This window comes from Lepisosteus platostomus, chromosome 5, assembly GCF_059453375.1.
Source record: "Lepisosteus platostomus isolate fLepPlt1 chromosome 5, fLepPlt1.hap1, whole genome shotgun sequence".
Lineage (NCBI taxonomy): Eukaryota > Metazoa > Chordata > Actinopteri > Semionotiformes > Lepisosteidae > Lepisosteus > Lepisosteus platostomus.
In genome coordinates this window covers 49,771,639-49,790,527 of record NC_142615.1, presented here as the reverse complement: position 1 = coordinate 49,790,527, position 18,889 = coordinate 49,771,639, and the positions used below count along the sequence as shown (strand labels likewise).

At 38.2% G+C, this 18,889-nt stretch overlaps 1 protein-coding gene and 3 non-coding genes across 4 annotated transcripts in view; 2 read left to right on the top strand and 2 right to left on the bottom strand.

Annotated features, from left to right (window-relative positions):
• LOC148668459 (uncharacterized) overlaps positions 1-18,889 on the bottom strand; it is a 64,528-nt gene that overhangs the window by 38,188 nt on the left and 7,451 nt on the right. The gene's annotated exons all lie outside the window — the stretch shown is intronic.
• On the bottom strand, positions 2,076-2,147 carry trnaw-cca (transfer RNA tryptophan (anticodon CCA)). The gene has a single exon. It is a non-coding gene; the product is annotated as a tRNA-Trp (tRNA).
• On the top strand, positions 8,636-8,723 carry trnay-gua (transfer RNA tyrosine (anticodon GUA)). The gene is given in 2 exon segments: positions 8,636-8,672; positions 8,688-8,723. It is a non-coding gene; the product is annotated as a tRNA-Tyr (tRNA).
• trnaw-cca (transfer RNA tryptophan (anticodon CCA)) lies at positions 9,893-9,964 on the top strand. The gene has a single exon. It is a non-coding gene; the product is annotated as a tRNA-Trp (tRNA).

The following is an 18,889-nucleotide window of genomic DNA, read 5'->3' as shown; positions in this document are numbered from 1 at the left end:
GTAAGACTTACACACAGCTTTTAATATGATATAGTGAATTTGCAGGTATCCTGGGGAGGGAAGAGAACTGATATTAAGGAAATACATATTTAAAGGGGATGTAAGTCTTAAATGTGTTTTGTCACATCTGGGTGTTAACTGAATAATTTTCTAGCATTATTTATTGTGTTTTGACTCTATACTTGTGTTTCTCAGGAGAAGGCAGAAATATTGATGTTTACATTTATATTCACATTCCCGGTGATATTGACATAGGTACTCAACTATTTACTTGTAGTTTGACTAGTGTCAAAAGTTGAAAATCTCTGAAAACATCAAGATGGCTAACGACGTGCAAAGAAACTCAATCACATTTAGAGAAGGTAATGTTTAGATCGGATTAATTCGAAGTGTGTCTCTGGGTGCATTTGATCTACGAACGTTGTGTTTAACTGAAGCACACCCTGACTGAGTGTGCCATAGAAACTGACACATGTCATATTTTTCCACATTCACAGATTTTTGGCTAAAGTAAAAAAAAAATCGTTGTCATTTTCTTGCCAGCTGGCAGTAATTCTTTTGAACTGATAACAAAGACAAGCATTTTAGCTTTCGCGATGTGTGGAGTTCTTGAAAAACAAGTTGTGCCAAAAACGAAATAAACACCTCCATTAAACTTAATGCAGAAGCATGTTGTCTATAACAATAAACGATGCAAGAAGACAGGAAGAAAGGCACCGCTGGGATTTAAACCCAGGATCTCCTGTTTATTAAAGAGGCGCTTTAACCATCTAAGCCACGACACCAGCAGAACTCTCTTCTTTTACTGCCACTTGGACACACCGCTCTGAGACACCTGCGTTCAGTAAGCCCTGAGTCTGCTGGCTGAGCAAAGCTGCCTCCTTTACACGGAACAGGAGCCCCGACTGTAAGAGAAATGAAGAGAAATGGCTTTTATTGGGCACTTTTCATGTCCAATGCTCTTGACATCTCCCAAGGGCGGCAGAGTTCATTTACCACACTTTTCCTTTCTTTCTTCTTTCTGTACTCTTTGATGAAACAAAACGAGAAATCATGTAAGGGAAAATGTCTTTTTTCATGGAGAAAACATGCACAAGGAAATGTGTTTAGAAGAAGTGAGTTAACATGAAAAGTGACCTAATTTACCGGAGCAAATGCTCACCTAGCAAGATCTGCTTTACTACAAGAGAGACGTAGAGTGAAAGACGTGATCATTTCACGCCGTTGTGGAACGAAACGCTTTTGTCTTGGAATTCTAAATCAATTAGAAATTCAGAGCGACACATAAAGGCTTTGTCTGCTTAAAAATGATGATTTTTTAAAACTAAAAAAAAATGTAGAAAACACGTTTCTCACTTAGAAATTTAAGATGGGGGTGGGGTATTACTGGTAGCGGCACTGAACTCACCATGGTGCAATTAATTTACGTGACGGGCTAGTGGTTTAATGGATAACGCGTCTGATTTCGGTTTATAAGATTGTCGATTCGACTTCTACCGGGGCTGTGTGATTCAAATCAGGCTCCTCAGAAATAGATGTCTGTTATGTAAATGAAGCCAACCTGAAAGCAAACGTTGGGTCTGGGTTCCTTTCTTTCCTGCATGAAATAGCAAATCGTTACAAAAAAAAAAAAAACACCAACTAATGTCCAATAGTCCAATAGTTAGTCATTTAAGTAAACATGAATATACTGTAAGGTCTTGGTACATGGGAGTGGATTTCAACCACAATTAAAAGAAGGGCAAATTATAATTACAGGCTTCAGACACTTTTTCATACAAAAGTGACCAAACACTCCCTAACTTTCAGGTTTGCTTGAACCTGTAACAGAAAAGCGGTTTGAAACTTCCATTCTCTGATGTCACTGTCTCTAAAGTCGGACGTGATGTTTCGCGGATGTGCAGTGTGCCTTTTCTCTTGTCGTGTTCAAGATGAAATGCTGCATAAGCTCCTGACTGGGTGTTCTGTACTGTTCTGTTATTTCGTTCGGATTACCTAGGTGGTGTACAGCTAAAACCCGACTGCATGGTGTAAATTCCGAGTTCGACACCAGCAGCACCTGCAAACACATCAGCTGACCTCAACGTGATTTGAACACGCAACCTTCTGATCTGGAATCAGACGCACTACCATTGCACCACAAGGTCACTTGCGACAAGTGCTTTTAATTCACCCAAAGAGAAAAATCAGCGTCCCTGAAAAATATTGTTTTCATTCTCTCCTGTGAGGAGCGCCGCTCTTCCAACGAGGGTCTCTTCTTCCCAGACCACAGATTATTCATCCCGCCTGGCTCTCTCACAGAGAGCAGACACACCGTCTCCACTAATGTGTTTACTACATCTATAGATCTGACCCCCTACAGCCCCGATATTCCTGGACAGGATATTTACCACCAGCCTGGTGAACTTCTCATCTTGACCTCTCCCAGGAGGAGCACAATTAACACAGAATCCTCTCTCCATTTAGCAAATAACACAAAACACTGTTTACCTGTCAAGACAGAAAACCAGGCTGCTCCAGGTGAGGCTTAAACTCACAACCTTGGCATGAGTCCACTGAATATGTCATTTTACATGGCCTGAACCAGGAAAGAGGTTGGAAGTCAAGAAGTTATGGTTTTGTTTTAATACTTGCCTACTCTTTTAATTTTTTGGTCAAATCTTTTATTTGGGAGTACTTTCAGTGGATGTTAATCTTTGTCCCGATGCATGATTCTGGGCCATGGTGTGTCTTGAATAATGTTCTTATAGGCTTCAGTTTGGAAAAGTGCGGTCTTCAGAAGCTACCGAAACCGCTAATGGTTACATAACACTTAATGCAAAAGCAACGTTCGGGTTTGAAAAAAAATATTACTTGCTATGAATACAAACACTGTTACAGGAGGCGTGTTAGGGCTATTTTAGCTTAGATCATCAATTCATCTTACATTTCTTCTCCATCTATATCAACAGCGTCATCGCTACTGAGCACTAAAGGCAGGTCCTGGCAATACAATCTTCTTTAGAAAACATTTTTAAAACTATTTCCACTACCATACATAAAGTAAACGATACCGATTGCACGCAACTAATAAAATCTCTTATCCAGGGACGTTGTAGCTAGATGCAAATTCCAATCGAAAATGTATCAGCTTTAAAATTTTCTTTTGGATCCACAGGACGATCAGCATGAGTCTCAAAATATACCTGTGTTTGATTGTACAGCATAGATTGTACAGCATGTATGTTTACATTTATGTTAAAATTAAGGTAAATATATCAAAATATCAACATCCAACTTCACAGTGCTAACGTACTGTAACAGTGCTTGTCAAATTCTCAAACAAATCTGCGTTATATTTCTAAACTCTTTTAGCAGAGGACGCAACAGGAGTATAAATGATATCTCCCGCCAGCCATTCAAAGATACTTTTTCAAGGGTGAATATGGATTTCTGGGGAGTTGCGGTGTTGATCACTATTGGACTTCCCCGGTCTCAAGTGTTGTTGTTGGACACGGGCAAAAGACTCGCATTTTCTGCAAATATGAAGAGGGTTAAGGTTTCGGCTTTAGCGGAGACAGTGTTTACATTGACAATAATAAGAAGATCGTCCCTGGGTGGGTTTGAACCACCAACCTTTCAGTTAACAGCCAAACGTGCTCGCCGATTGCGCCACAGAGACTGATGAGAGAGGCTTTTCTCCATTCGCACCTTTCCGGTCAAAAAATAAACATTGCTTGCATTTTCTTGCCAGTCGGCAATATTCCTACTGCTCTGATAGCCAAGAATTACATTTCATTTTTCACAAGCTGTATGAATTTCTTGAAAAACAAGTTGTTGCAGAAAGGAAATGCATTCATGCTTTAAACTAAATCAAGCCCTATGCGGTTGTCCAAGATGGTAGTTTCTGCACAAAAAGACAGGAAGAAAGGCACAGCTGGGATGTGGAGCCAGGATCTCCAGTTAACGAGACAGGTACTTAAACCGACTCAGCTACGGTGCCGGCAGAATTCTCCTCTTTTATAGCCGCTTGGACACACCGCTCTGAGCCATCTGCATTCACGAAGCCCTGAGTCTGCCGGCTGAGCAAGCTGCCTCCTTTACACGGAACAGGAGCCCTGACCATAAGAGAAACGAAGAGAAATGGCTTTTATTGGGCACTTTTCATGCCCAATGCGCTTGACATCTCCCAAGGGGGACAGAGTTCATTAACGACACTTTTCCTTTCTTTCTTCTTTCTGTACACTTTGATGAAACAAAACGAGAAATCATGTAAGGGAAAATGTCTTTTTTCATGGAGAAAACATGCACCGGGAAATGTTGTGTTTAGAAGAAGTGAGTTAACATGAAAAGTGACCTAATTTACTGGAGGAAATGCTCACCAAGCAAGATCTGCTTTACTACTAGAGAGAAGTAGAGTGAAAGACGTGATCATTTCACGCCGCTGTGGAACGAAACGCTTTTGTCTTGGAATTCTAAATCAATTAGAAATTCAGAGCGATACATAAAGGCTTTGTCTGCTTAAAAGTGATGATTTTTTAAAACTAAAAAAAAATGTAGAAAACACGTTTCTCACTTAGAAATTTAAGATGGGGGTGGGGTATTACTAGTAGCGGCACTGAACTCACCATGGTGCAATTAATTTACGTGACGGGCTAGTGGTTTAATGGATAACGCGTCTGATTTCGGTTTATAAGATTGTCGATTCGACTTCTACCGGGGGTTGTGTGATTCAAATCAGGCTCCTCAGAAATAGATGTCCGTTATGTAAATGAACCCCACCTGAAAGCAAACGTTGGGTCTGGGTTCCTTTCTTTCCTGCATGAAATAGCAAATCGTTACAAAAAAAAAAACACCAACTAATGTCCAATAGTCCAATAGTTAGTCATTTAAGTAAACATGAATATAATGTAAGGTCTTGGTACATGGGAGTGGATTTCAACCACAATTAAAAAAGGGCAAATTATAATTACAGGCTTCAGACACTTTTTCATACAAAAGTGACCAAACACTTTCTAACTTTCAGGTTTGCTTGAACCTGTAAAAAAAAACAAGGTCTGAAACTTCCATTCTCTGATATCACTGTCTCTAAAGTCGGACATGATGTCGCTACCGTTGCACCACGAGGTCACTCGCCACATGTGCTTTTAATTCCCCCAAAGAGAATAACAGTAATGCTAGAATAACAGTAGTATTAAAACTACTACTACTACTGTTAATTCTCTAACAGTAACACTATAATTATATTTAATATTAACATGAATATGAACATTAAAACTAAAACTATCAGTAGCGCTATCATCATTAATACTCACATGAACACTAGCATTAAAACAACCAGTTGTACTCTCATTAATATTAATATGAATACACTAGTATTAGTATTTGTTGCTACCCATGACGTCACATCACTCTTTGTGACGAACGCGATACACCTAGACGCGCACAGTGACATGGCGCCTGTCCCCGTGGTTACCATACTTATGATTTATAAACACTGGAAAAAATACATGTAAACTGTTACTTACATACATTTATCAACTTGGAATATATTTTTTTAGCTCTAGGATACAGTTACCTAAATAATAATAAGAATAATCATTGTTTAATTTCGGTTTGAACATTTTTTACACTAAACGCACTACAGTAATTGATCGATACAGTCTTTATTGACTGTTTTCTAGATATTTAGAACAGGATCAAAACCAGAAAAAGAATCAGTACTCACCAATCGGTGAAGCTAATTGTTTATTCTACGGTTTTTTAATTGAATTAATTGGTTTTCGATAGATAAGTGATCAATAACTCTCCTCCGTGCGCACCCTGTGCCTCCCGCGGTCTTGCTCTCTGATCCAGGCGCTCAGGCTGGTGTCTGTGATGTCACAGCGCTCTTTGTAACAGAGCAGAGCGCGTCTCCGCTGGAGGAGACTCCTGTCCGGAGCCTGGGGGGCTTTTCTTACAGATATAACATCCCCCCCAAAAAAGAACACACCGGGCTGTGAAGAGAAGCGAATCATAACAGTTGTAAACGGAGAGCGACAAACCAAGGAATGAAATTCATTAAACAGGAAAAAAAATAGTTTACTTCACAGATTAATGTGTTACAAGGCGTACCCGTGTGGAGCAGTAGAGAACGAGCACAAGTCCCTGTAATAAGTGCTTTTAAATGTTTTAAACGAATCATCAGAGTATAGAAGCCAGGAGGTTTTATTTCCAGCCTGCTCTCAGTTCCATAGGTAGTCTGATTACCTGTTACAATAATTCATCTAATTGTAAATTTATAAGACTGTGAGACACCTGTGAGAGACATATGAGAGCTGGTGATTCCCTGGGCTGGTGTGGAATCACACACAGACAGGCCTTCTTCTGTGTGATCTGAGTCCCACTGCTGAGAGCTACAGACTGGTCAACTGGTCACTACTGTAGACACGACCATCGGCCCATTGGCTACTAATAATCAATATACAGTGTACTGACCAAAGTGTCACTACTTGTGTTTATTACATAAAAAGATAATTCCACACTCACGTGTGTTATAAAACATTTATAAAACATGTTTGGAGACTGACATACAGTAAAGAAAGTAATACTGAAGGGCTGGAGGTCTTGGAAAGGGTTAATAGAAGCTTCTTGCTTCTGACCTGGAACAGAGTCCACAGCTGACAGATCAGTGAGTCTTGAGCCCAGTTCACAGAGAGGAGAACCAGGAGCTCTTCTCTGTCTCTAAGTGGCTGTGAGGAAGGAGAAAATGGGGAGATGTAACCTGAGTCCAGGCTGTTCTGCCTGATATTATTCATGTAACAGCACTGATTGTCTGAATGTCCTCTGGTTCTGGATTGACGGATAAAAAGAAGTATGGAGCTTCTGTCCGATTGTCTCTGAGCTGTGAATCTGACTGAGAAGAGAATAATGATTTTTTATTCTGCCTCTGATAATTTTTCTGTTTGCCAAGTGGTGTTACATCCCCTTCAGAAACTCTGCACAGACTGTCAGAGTGAAAGAAAAGTAGAGAGATGGACAGATAAGAGCACACGCAGCGAGAGATACATACGTCTTGATTTACTTTGAACCAAGTGTTCATTTCCTTTGTGGAACAAGTTGTTTCTGAACTTCAAGAAATTCATACAACTTATATAAAATATAAGTCTTGCAAATCAGGACAGAAGAAATACCGCAAGAAAATGTCAGTGATTTTTCTCCTTTTAACGAAAAGTGGAGAAAAACAACGGCAGTGCATCTCCGTCGGCTTGATTTAGCTTAATACAAGTATTCACTTCATTTTCTGTGGATTACAGACTGCGAAAGATTAAATAAAGTTATTGGTTATTCATGGTCAGTGCAGAAGAAATACTGCCGGCTGGCAGGAAAATGTCAGTATTTTATAATTCTTTAACTACAAACGTGTGAACAGCAAAAAGCAACGGGAGTGTGTCTCTGTGCAGCTGTTAAATGAAGGGCTGGTGGTTCAAACCCACTAAGGGACGAGCTTCAGACTGTTCCGCTGTAACCATAATCTCTGCTAAAGCTTGATGGGATTTCTTCGCAAGCCCTCTTGAAATTTGCAGGAAATATCTATTTTACTCATGTGGAACTACAAGTAAACAATTAAGTACCTGTCAATGTCCAAGAAAACCATTTTCACGTGTGGAATTTTATCTTCAACTGGCTGTCAGGAGAATTCATTTATACACCCGTTGTATCCTTAGCAAAGTATCTTTTTTACATAACACGCTTTCGAGAAACAAACTGTGTATCTAGCTTTGTTAAATTAAAATCGGCACATCCCAGTTGGCAAAAGAAGTAGAATATACGACTATTAAACGCATACTTTAGACGTATAAATGTGCTCCGTAACTGGTCTACAATGAAATTCTAGTATACGTATATTGTTATATGTCAATTAGACATCTATGATTATATATAAATGGTTGGAGTTCTATTATACGGATAAATTTAGAGGACTAATATACATATATAGTTAAAGGTCTATTATACATCAAATAAATATTTTATAGGTGTAGAAACTAGTAAATAAAGCCAATGATTTGTTTTAGAAATTTATTCTTAAAATATACAATTATTCACACCTGAAAAATATGTAGTTCAAATTATACATTATATACAATATTGTAATCAACAAATGGCTAATCATCATAAAAACACAACTAGTAAATTTCAGTTACAAATTCTAGTAAAATGGCAATATATATTGTAATGACAAACAAACTAATCACATGATCCCGCTAATATTTAACTCAAAACCACATTTCGATTCAAATATAAATTTTAACATTTACAACTTCTATATTTCCACGAAAATATAATTAATGTAGCACAAACGCTACTTTCTAAAAAAGACAGAATGAAACTGTTTGTTTTGTGTTTCATGGTGATCCTCCTCTCGATACTAATGCAATGTTTAATATGATCCCTCGAGAAACAAAAAGGAGTCCATTTCCGCCTGGAATGATTGATGCCCCATCAAACATTTTGTAATATCCCCGGAAGTTTATACAGTAGAATCCTGGTTCGTGGCTTAAATTCAAGGTAAACAAGACTAAGGAAACGAGTTGGAAACTTGATGTCGAACTGGGATTTAAATCACCCGGAACATTTCACTACATTGGGCAGTATGTGCCAAGGAGCATTTGACAACCCTTTGATAGCTCAGTTGGTAGCGCGGAGGACTGTAGTGGAGTCAGCAGGGAATCCTTAGGTCGCTGGTTCGGTTCCGGCTCGAAGGAAGGTGCTTTTTGTGTACTTTAATCAAAGAGTAAAAAGAGCGAATCTTTTTCTCTCAGACATTGATCAAAAGCTCAATAAACGACGAAGCAGAGGCTCCTGTTCCAAAGTCAGCCCACGTCTGATTGTCTTGTTTTGGCCAATATCTGATCTTTGAATTAAGGGAATACTCTGTTTGCTTTGTAATTAAAAAAAAAACATACAGTACAAATGTCAATTTCATTTTGGTTTCAAGATCGCAATTTAGTGTGAAACATAAAAGCCAGCTGGATAAGCTTTATTAATTTCCCTCACGGGATCAATAAAGTATCTATCTATCTACGTCATTTACAATGGCCTTTCAACTAATAGCCCGTGCAGGGATCAAACCCTAGCTGTTGGTACACTACGAGTTGCGTAAGGCTCTGTAACGCGCAGATGAGAAACTAACTTCTGCTTCTTCATTATATACACAGTGAGCTATATATATGCGAGCTTACTGCCTCCTACGGGCTCTGTATTTGTTAGCGATACAAGACCGGCCGTGGAGAAATGAAGTGAGGAGGGTGTGTACGTTAAAAGGCTCGTAGCGTCCCTGGAAGGGCTCAAACCACCACCCTTTTGGTTAACAACTGAGCCACAAAGACGCATGTACAGCTTAACACTTCTCGGTCTCAGTGAAAGTGATACACTCCGTAAAATTTCCAGAGATTAATTTATTTTAAAAGGAAAATCACCAACAGCGGCCGAGATCTACTGGAGTTTTTTCATTCTATACTGCGATTTCTGAAGGGTACCCTGTGAAAATACGAGTTTTGACGAGAAGGGATGGACATATAAGGTCAAAAGGCTTGGGGAATTGAACTTTAAGGTGAAGACTGCGGGTTCAGTAGCAGCAGAACCTGATCAGTATCAGTTGACTCCGATATACTTTGAAAATGAACTTGGGGATTTAGAGTCAGACGTGCTACCGTTGCACCATGGGGTACTTAATTTAAAAAAATAGAAAAAACAATCAGTGTTCCTGGATCTGTAATTGAGAACAACACCTGCACAAGAGCTGCGCAGGAAGAATAAAATGTGGTCTGGGAAGAAAAGACTCTCTTCGGAAGAGCTGCGCACTTCACATGAGATTTTTTTTTTGTGAAGCTGATTTGTCTCCTTTGGGGAATTCAAAGGCACAGACAGCCGTGACTTTGTGGCGCAACGGTAGCGCGTCTGACTCCAGATCAGAAGGCTGCGTGTTCAAATCACGTCGAGGTCAGCTGTTACTTTTTCAGGTTCTGCTGGTCCTGAACACGGAATTCACACCATGCAGTTGAGTTCTATCTGTACACCACATAGATTAGTACATAGAGCAGTACAGGACACGCAGTGTGGAGCTCACAGAGGCTTACAGTCTCCAGCATTGGAGTGAAGGGGAAAAAAAGAACTTTGTATTTTTTTAAGAGAAAAGGCACAGTTCACATCTGCTTAACATCACGTCCAACTTTAGAGACAGCTACATCAGATAATGGAATCCCGGAAGTTTCAGATAACTTTTTTTAATACAGGTTCAAGCAAACCTGAAAGTTAATGAGTTTCCGGACACTTTTGTTTTATTAAAAAGTGTCTGAAGCCTGAAAATGTAATTTGAAAAAAAAAACCGCTATTGGACATTAGCAGGTGCTTTTTGTAACGATTTGCTATTTCATGCTGGAAAACAAAGGAAACAGACCCAACGTTTGCTTTCAGGTGCGGTTCATTACATAATATACATCTATTACTGAGGAGCTTGAATAAAATTTACACAAGCCAGGTAGAAGTCGAACCTACAATCCTATGATCCGAAATCAGACGCGTTGTTTATTAAACCGCTGGGATTTCACATACCCTGAATTTCCCCATAGTGTGCTCAGCGCCGCTACTAGTAATGCACCGCTCCGTCTAAAATTTCAAAGTGAGAAACATGTGTTTTCTGATTTTTTATGAGTTTTAAAATATAATCTCTTTAAATCAGACAAGGGGTTTATGTTTCGCACTGAAATTCCGATTGACTGAGAATTCAAAGAAATACTGTTTTCTTTCACAACACCGTATAATTATCACATCCACCAGACTCTCCAACCTCTCCAGACCTTGCTGGTTGAGCAATTGCTCCGATAAATTAGGTCACGTATCATGTTAAATCATTTCTTCTCAACACAACATTTCCTGGTGCACGTTTTCTCTATGAAAAAAAGACATTTTTCCCTTGCACGATTTCTCGTTTTTTTATCAAAGCTAGTGTCGCAAAAGAACTCTGTCGCCCTTGGGAGATATCAAACGCATTGGGCATGAAAATGCCAGATAAAAGCCAGTTCTCTTCGTTTCTCAGTGTCGGGGCTGCTATGTAAAAGAGGCAATTTGTTCTGAGCGCAGGTTCAGCGCTTACTGAACGCAGATGTCTCAGAGCGGTGTGTCCAAGCGGCTGTAAAAGGGGATGGTTGTCCTGTCACCGTAGCCTAGTTGGTTAAAGCGCTTCTCTGTTAAACAAAAGAACCGAGATTCAAATCCCAGCCATGTCTTTCTTCCTATCTTGTAGTACAGAACGTATCATTTCGGGCAATCACAAAGGGCTTGATTTCGTTAAATGCATGTGTTCATTTCCTTTCTGGAAAACTTGTTTTTGATTAAATTCACACAGCTTGCGAAAACTGAAATTCAATTCTTGGTTATCAGTGCAGAAGAAATATTACCGTCTGGCAAAATAAACGGTAAGAGAGCTTTTTTTTTTAACCGAAAACTTGGCGCAATCGGTTAGCGCATTTGGCTTTTAACTGAAAGGTTGGTGGTTCGAGTCCACCCAGGGATGGGATTCTTCTGCAGTATAAACGTTGTCTTAAGTCAATTGGATTTCTCAGCGAAACCATAACCATTTTAATATATGCAGGAAATGCGAGTGTTTAACACGTGTCAGGGTCACCGGGAAATGTCCAATAATGCCCAACATTGCAACTCCCCAGAAAAAATTATCGTCGAATCTTCATTTATACTCCAGTTGAATCCTCTGCTGAAATATTTTAAAAATACAATGCAGGTTTGTTTGATAACTTGACAAGCATTGTTACGATAGCACTGTGCAGTTGGATTTTGATATTTTGACATATTTACCTTAATTTTAAACATACATACTATACAGTCTATTGTAATTTTAAAATAAGTTAGCTGAGGATGTAAAGGGGTGAAAGGGAAAGGTCAGAGGGTATAGTAAAAACAAGGATTAGGTTAGGATTGGTGGAGGTGGTAGGGGTGTTGATGGTTTTTCTCTGTAGAGGATGATTGAGTTTTTTATCCTTCTCTGAAGTGAGAAATTGGAAGAGTTGGGAGTTGAGGGATCTGATGAGGTTAGTTATAAAAGGAAGTTGATGTGGAGCTGTTAGCCGTAAAACTTCCTAAAGTCTTTAAACTGCAGTAAGCAAAGATAAAGGAAATTATCTTTGCTTACAGCCCTGTCTTTCTCACACCTGAAGAAGGCTCCACGGCCAACACGTTATGTTTCCTTTCTTCTCTTTTCAGCATGGAATAATCCTTTACTTTTTCCTATGCAGCCTACGCATGCTGACACAGCTACCCACCTGATATATAACATTCCTATAATCACAACTATGAATGTCCACTGTGGGTATTTTTTCCATTATTATTTATTTTGGCATTGAAGCATATTTTATGTAATACTGAAGTGTCATAATCACTGAAAAACATATTTTTTCATTTAGAAAGAATTAAAAAAATATAAATCACTATGAATTACATTTAACCTGTTCTGATCTAGGTTTTCTATATACTTTAACATGCCATGTTCAGAATGTCACAACGCAGAAATGCAACAGTGAAGTTTTGTAATTACAAATGTTCGTGATGAGTGATTTTGTCTCTCTTACCTTAGTGTCAGAATACTAAGATGTTTTGGTAACGAGGAAGGAGGGAAAAAGTAATTCAGCAGAAGGGGTGCTATTTTGTTGACTATAAATCCTCACATGCCATGTTCAGAGGGTCATATTAAAAAAATGGTACAGTAAATTTTCTTATGCTTCATGATTTTCATAATTTGTTACATTGTGTCTCACACCTTTGTGTCAGAATTCTGAGATGTTTTTTTCTAAACAGGGGCCATCACAATACAACAGAAAGAGCAATTAGCTTTTCCCTATAAATTCTCTCATGCCACATTCAGAGGGTCATATTTTAAAAATGGTACAGCAACATTTCCTGAAGTTCAGGATTTTGAGAGTCTGTTACACTGTGTCTCACACCTCAGTGGCAGAATTATGAGACGATTTTATAATCAGGAGGGAGGGTCATAGCAATAAGCAGAAAGTGTCATCACCCTTTGCTCATCCTCCGTTAACCATATATTCTCATATGCCATGTTCTAAATGTCCCATTTTAAACTGCTATAATAACATTTCTTGCAAAATGCAAGATTTTGAGACTTTGAGAATTCACGTTTTGCCTTTGTCTTATTTACTTGTTGTCTAACATGCCAGTTTGTGTTATTGTGAGTTTTGAAAATTGGTTTTCGATTTTCTGAAATGTGTTTCATACAAAAATGCAATTTGGATAATCATTACTTACATATTCCCCTTTACTGGGGATATGTGCAGTAATCAACTCGGATTAGTATTTTTAAAAATGACTATAGAGAGCCATCTACAGGCGAAAGGCGGCATAACATCACAGCAGCAGCACTTAAGGTGGAACGAAAAACGCGAATAAGAAGCTGGCGAATAAGCAGCCAACTTCAGCCTCGTTAATGCAGCAGGATTGGGTGAGGTAGAAAAATATTTCTTCCTCTGAATCCTAACATTTTTGTAGGTGTTCTAGGACTTCTCGCCTCAGATAAAGCTGCCAATACATCACTTTTTTCTACTCCATCAATATCAGCAGTGTTATCAGTACTGAGCCCTAAGTGTAGGTCCTGTCATCATATAAAAACTTGAACGTATCGACTGCATTCACCTGAAAAAATCTGATAAAATTGAAAAATACATTGGAAACAAATTTGCACTGTTTTTTTTTTTTCAGATCCAGAAGAGAATCATCATGAGACTCAAAACAGACCTGTTTTTAATTCTTTCCAGGAGGAAAGATTATTCAGATGCAAACATGGGTCCAAAATCAATGTACTCACCTATCGCTGTTGCTTCTTCAAATCCTTCAACTGAACGTCGATATTGAGGGATGATTTCATACAAATTTTGGTTTTCTTTTAAAGCAAATTTTATTAAAATATGAGCCTCTATTATAGTTGTCTTGGATGTTTCGCAAGGTATAATAGACCCCCTTGTGCCCTCTGCTAAAATATTATAAAATACAACAATCTTTATATATATATAGAACAGCATTTATGGTTACATCTATATTAAAATTAAGATAAATATACAAAAGTATTGAAATACAAATGTACAGTCCTAACATAATCATGCTGTCCAACTGTCTTTTTTGCTTTTCAAGTTCTCCAACAAATCTGTGTTGTAATTTTAAATATTTTAACTAAGGGTGCAACGAGAGTATAAATGAATTCTCCCGCCAACCATTTGAAGGTCAAAGTCCGTGACTGAATACGATTCCCTTGAATGTTGGCCATGACTGGTCATTCCCAGTGATAATGACTAATGTACTCACTTGTTTACTTGTTGTAGTTCGTCACACAAAAAAACTGCATTTCCTGCAAATATCAAGTGGGTTAAGGTTTTACTAAGAAATCCAATTAAGTAGAATAATGAGAAATGGGCTCGAACCACTAACCTTTCAATTAACAGCTCCCAGAGACTCACGTGCATCCCTTTTCTCCATTTGCAAGCTTTTTGTAAAAAAAAATACTTTATTCTTGCCGGCCTGTGATATTTGTTTTGCACTGATAAGCAAGATCTGTGTTTCATCTTTCGCAAGCTGTATGAATTTCATGAAAAGCAAGTTGTTCTAGAAAGAAAATGAAAACTTGCATTTAACAAAATCAAGCCGCACGTGATCATCCATAGTGATACATTCTATAAGACAAGACAGGAAGAAAGACACCACTGGGATTTGAACTCAAGATCTCCTGTTTAATAGGAAAACGCATTAACCAAATCAGCCAAAGTGCTGTCAGAGTATTAACATCATGTCTGATGTCAGTGATTGCAGCTGACTATTGCTGGAGGACAGTTCACTGTGAACAACTCAGCCTGCATAATGAGGGAAAGAGACCGGCCTCTGTGATGCACTATAGAGTTACACTAACCTTCTGCCCTACTGTTCTCTGCTGCATTCTACCCTAGCAGATAAATATTGGTTTCCATGCGTGTAAGGTTTCTTTTTTTTTGTCAAATATTTTCAAGCATATTTTTGCTGTTGAAAATAAGTGGTTTGTGGTTTTGAGTGTTGTGTTCCTCTTCCCTTAGTGTCACCCAAAGTGATACATTGTGCTTTGGCAATTCTTCAGGCTATAGTGTTAAGAGGAGCTCAGTTGAATTAGTTTGCATAGATAAAGTATTTATTTTCCTTTTAATCCTTTAAAGCATATTACATTGTCAATACATTGTATCTTTCTTCTTACTAATTGTCATCATTTTTTTTCTGGCTTGATCTCGTAATCAGATATTTCAGAATCTTCCTTAAAAACTAGTAAAAGAAGTGGGACAGATTCATGCACATTAAAAAATATGAAAGGGTAGCAGGACACAGTAACCACCAAACATCTCATAGATTATGATTGTGCCTAAAATATTTCAGTACTTTAGAGGGTTCTGCCAGTTTAGATGTTGTACTGTGCCTGTCTGATTTATCAAATGTGTCATTTAAATCTCCCGTCATTTCTATATCAGTCTCGCAGTAAAGATTGCAATTCATCCCAAAATGCCAAGTTTCCCACTGATGATACGTACAAAGAAATTAATGTACATTTTCCCCTAAAATCAACCAATTTAAAATCAAATGCATCCCTCCTCATCTGCTGTTGGAGAGAAAAATGTCAGAATAAATACAGATTTTAGAAGTCAGGAGCATTGATAGTCCTATTTTAAAATTATGCTAAAATGCTCAATATATTAAAAAAGTTCTATAAAATGCAAAAAAAATTAAAACATATTAAAACAAGGTAAAAAGAAATGATACACAGTTATAAAGATCAGGAATTATCAATTTGAAGTTACAATCCACTTACAATATGCCAAAAATGGCAAGGATATGTAAAACAGGTGTATACATTTTTTTTTAAATAAAACAAGTTAAAAATAAATACTAAATACTTTTAAAATTCAGGAATGTGATTGGTCAGATGCTTATGATGAGTGTTGTTGGTGTTTCGTGTGATTTAGCGAAATGAAAAAATATTCAATTTTAAAACGGCAAGAGCTCGTATGAAAAAAATAGTTCGTAAGTATCTTTGTTGTAACAGCTGCGCCAGAACTAGTGTATTCATATACATCAGAAAAGTACCTGAACTTGACTGGTTTATATTCAGTTATGTGCATTGGGAACAAAAGGGAGACTTACATGGATTTTATTAGGTTTTAGGAATCAGAAAATGTATTTTTACACGTTTATGCCTACGAGCAGAAATAACTTCCTGCTTTCAGCGCTTTAATTGTTTCCGCTTGTAATCTCGAACAGAGAAACCCAGTACTGACTCAGTTCCTGGGATTTAAGAGGGATGTATGAAGACAGTAAAGGGGAGTTTTTTTTCCCGCTGTAGAAGGCGGTGTGACGAGTCTGGAGGGAGGAGACGCGCATTCCGCACGGGGAGCGCAGAGCAATGAGTTTCACCTGCAGCTCGCCGAGTCCTGTCCTATATAACCGCTGACACACACAGCGTCTTCAGCCAGTGTTGGGGATGCACTATATCAATAGTTTTTTTTTTATGCAGAAGCTGGGATTCTTTTGCTTTTATAATAATAATAATAATAATTAGTGGATTATTGGAGTTAGTGGTTACTATGCTAAACTGGCGCGAATGGCGCTTCTATTTCTTCTGTCTGCTCAAACACTGCTGGGCAAAGTTTAAATTAAAACCCTTTTTCTGAAACATTGAGTGTGAGGGGTAACAGGTGGAGTTTAAAGCCAAATAAAGGGCTGTATTGGATTAGGTAGTAGATTGCGTGAGTGACGAGTAACGAGCTCGATCAGACCCAAACTCCATACGTGCGGTAAAGAGAAGAGTACAGATGCAGCCATTCAAAATGGGTGGGGTATTCCGCAGCATACCCCGGTAGGCGTGTCGCGGTGTCACGCAGTATCACGCGGTTAATCGCGTCATTTGATGCCATGCCGGAAACTATCCGCGTCACCTTGTAAAACCGCCGGGGGGAGCTTAACCTCTCATGTACAGCATTTGAGCTTTTAATTTTGAACTGTGTATTACAGCATGTTAATCATCAGTCATTAAAATGTTCGTATATTTTATTAAAGCAAGATTGCTCAGTTGGACAAAAATACACAACCTACCTTTATCAGAAATATTTATGCATCAAAGCCTTTACCGAAGATGTTACTAATAGTATTAATAATGAATGATTTTGGACAAGCTGTATACTCAAAGTATAATTTCTTTAGCACATTTGTACAAGCACTTGGAATCTGTCCAAGCCATACTTTGTCAGGCATTTTGTTTTACTTCAACGGGCATAAAAACTCCCTTGCTTTTAACAGGGCGTTTCATAATTTCTAACTACGAAAATGATTTAAAATGCGACACCTATCATTCAACTAGAGCTCAAAATATCACAAGGATCCTCAAGAGCACAGCAAAGACTGTATTAAAAGATACTTGTATGTATCAACGCTTTCTTTTCCGTATACCAGATTTTATGGAATCACTTCAGAAGGGTGTCAGCCAGTCAGATTCCAGGAATCGGTACTTTAAAGGAAAAATACACACTGGTATTCCATTTCTCCCTAACGATTTTAAGCATCCAAGTATTTAACTAGCATGTGAAATAGCATGTGAAAAAGTGGTAGTTTTAAGCTTTTCTGCTAATATAATATGGAATCGCGTATCAAAAAAATTGAATAACGATATGATTATATTCGTGTACTGCGACAGGGCTGTGTAGGGCTGTTTCGCCTCTCTCTTCATGTGACTTCCCTTGTAGCCTACTGGTCTACGTGCCCGATTACCAACTCACGGGTTGTGTGTTCAAATCCAGCTGGTGCTGGACTTTTCTCTTAACAAACATTACTTCAAAAAAATAGAATAGCGATAGTATGGACAGTCAATTGACTTTTTTTTTATTTCAAAATATCACAACATGATCGATTCTAAGTCATTTTTGATAACAATGAATAGTCACCTTCTTGCCTTCTGACAACGGTCCCTGCTTCTGCTTCCTGCTTCTATTGTGTGTGTGTGTAATAGAGTAAATTTTTATAGAGAAATGGAGGCTGGACAGTATGCGTTACAATATAAACATTTATATTGATTTAAATCGCAAACGTGTGTTTAATTGTGTTTTTTTTATCATAATCAGGCTAATGCAACATAAATTGATACAGTATCTTTGTCTTCTAAGTATCTTAATAAACTTTCAGCATAACTTTCTACCCATTTAGATTTATATCTCTTGGGATTTTGGGATCAAACGTGGAAGGATTAGATTGTAATCATTTTTATTTTTCAAGTACGTTTTAGAAAAGTGTAATCTATACCTGCCCAGACTGAACGCCTTCCTATACCCCGCCTTTCATTCCTGTAATGCTCTTCCCCACGCACCCCAGCCGGGCGCTCTTCGGCCTCTGCCTGGGGCGAATGTATATTTTGATATTTACACCCGGCGCGGCACCGAGGGAGCGTCTGCATTTAAAACTTAGTTTTTAAAATTAGTCAAGCAATATGAAGCATCTCCTTTTACTTTTAAGTCCCTTAAATACATTGAGCACAGCTTTCTCACCACTTAAGATTGCTTTTTGATACCATCCTTACACAAAGCAGAAACTTTCCGATGACATACAGTACAAGTGGAAAGATTACAGATTTTAATCGTCTTTAATTTTGTTACGTTATACGTTTCATCTAAACAAACACCACAAAACTATTCTCGATTGTACGTCTGAATGTTATGTTACACCTACAGTAGTTCACTGCTTTAAATACATCGAATTAAGAAAGTTATGTGTAGCACTTTAGATCTTTTTTTCTGAACCAGGGAAAATCTGATCATGTTTCTCTATAACAATAATAAACTTTATTTAA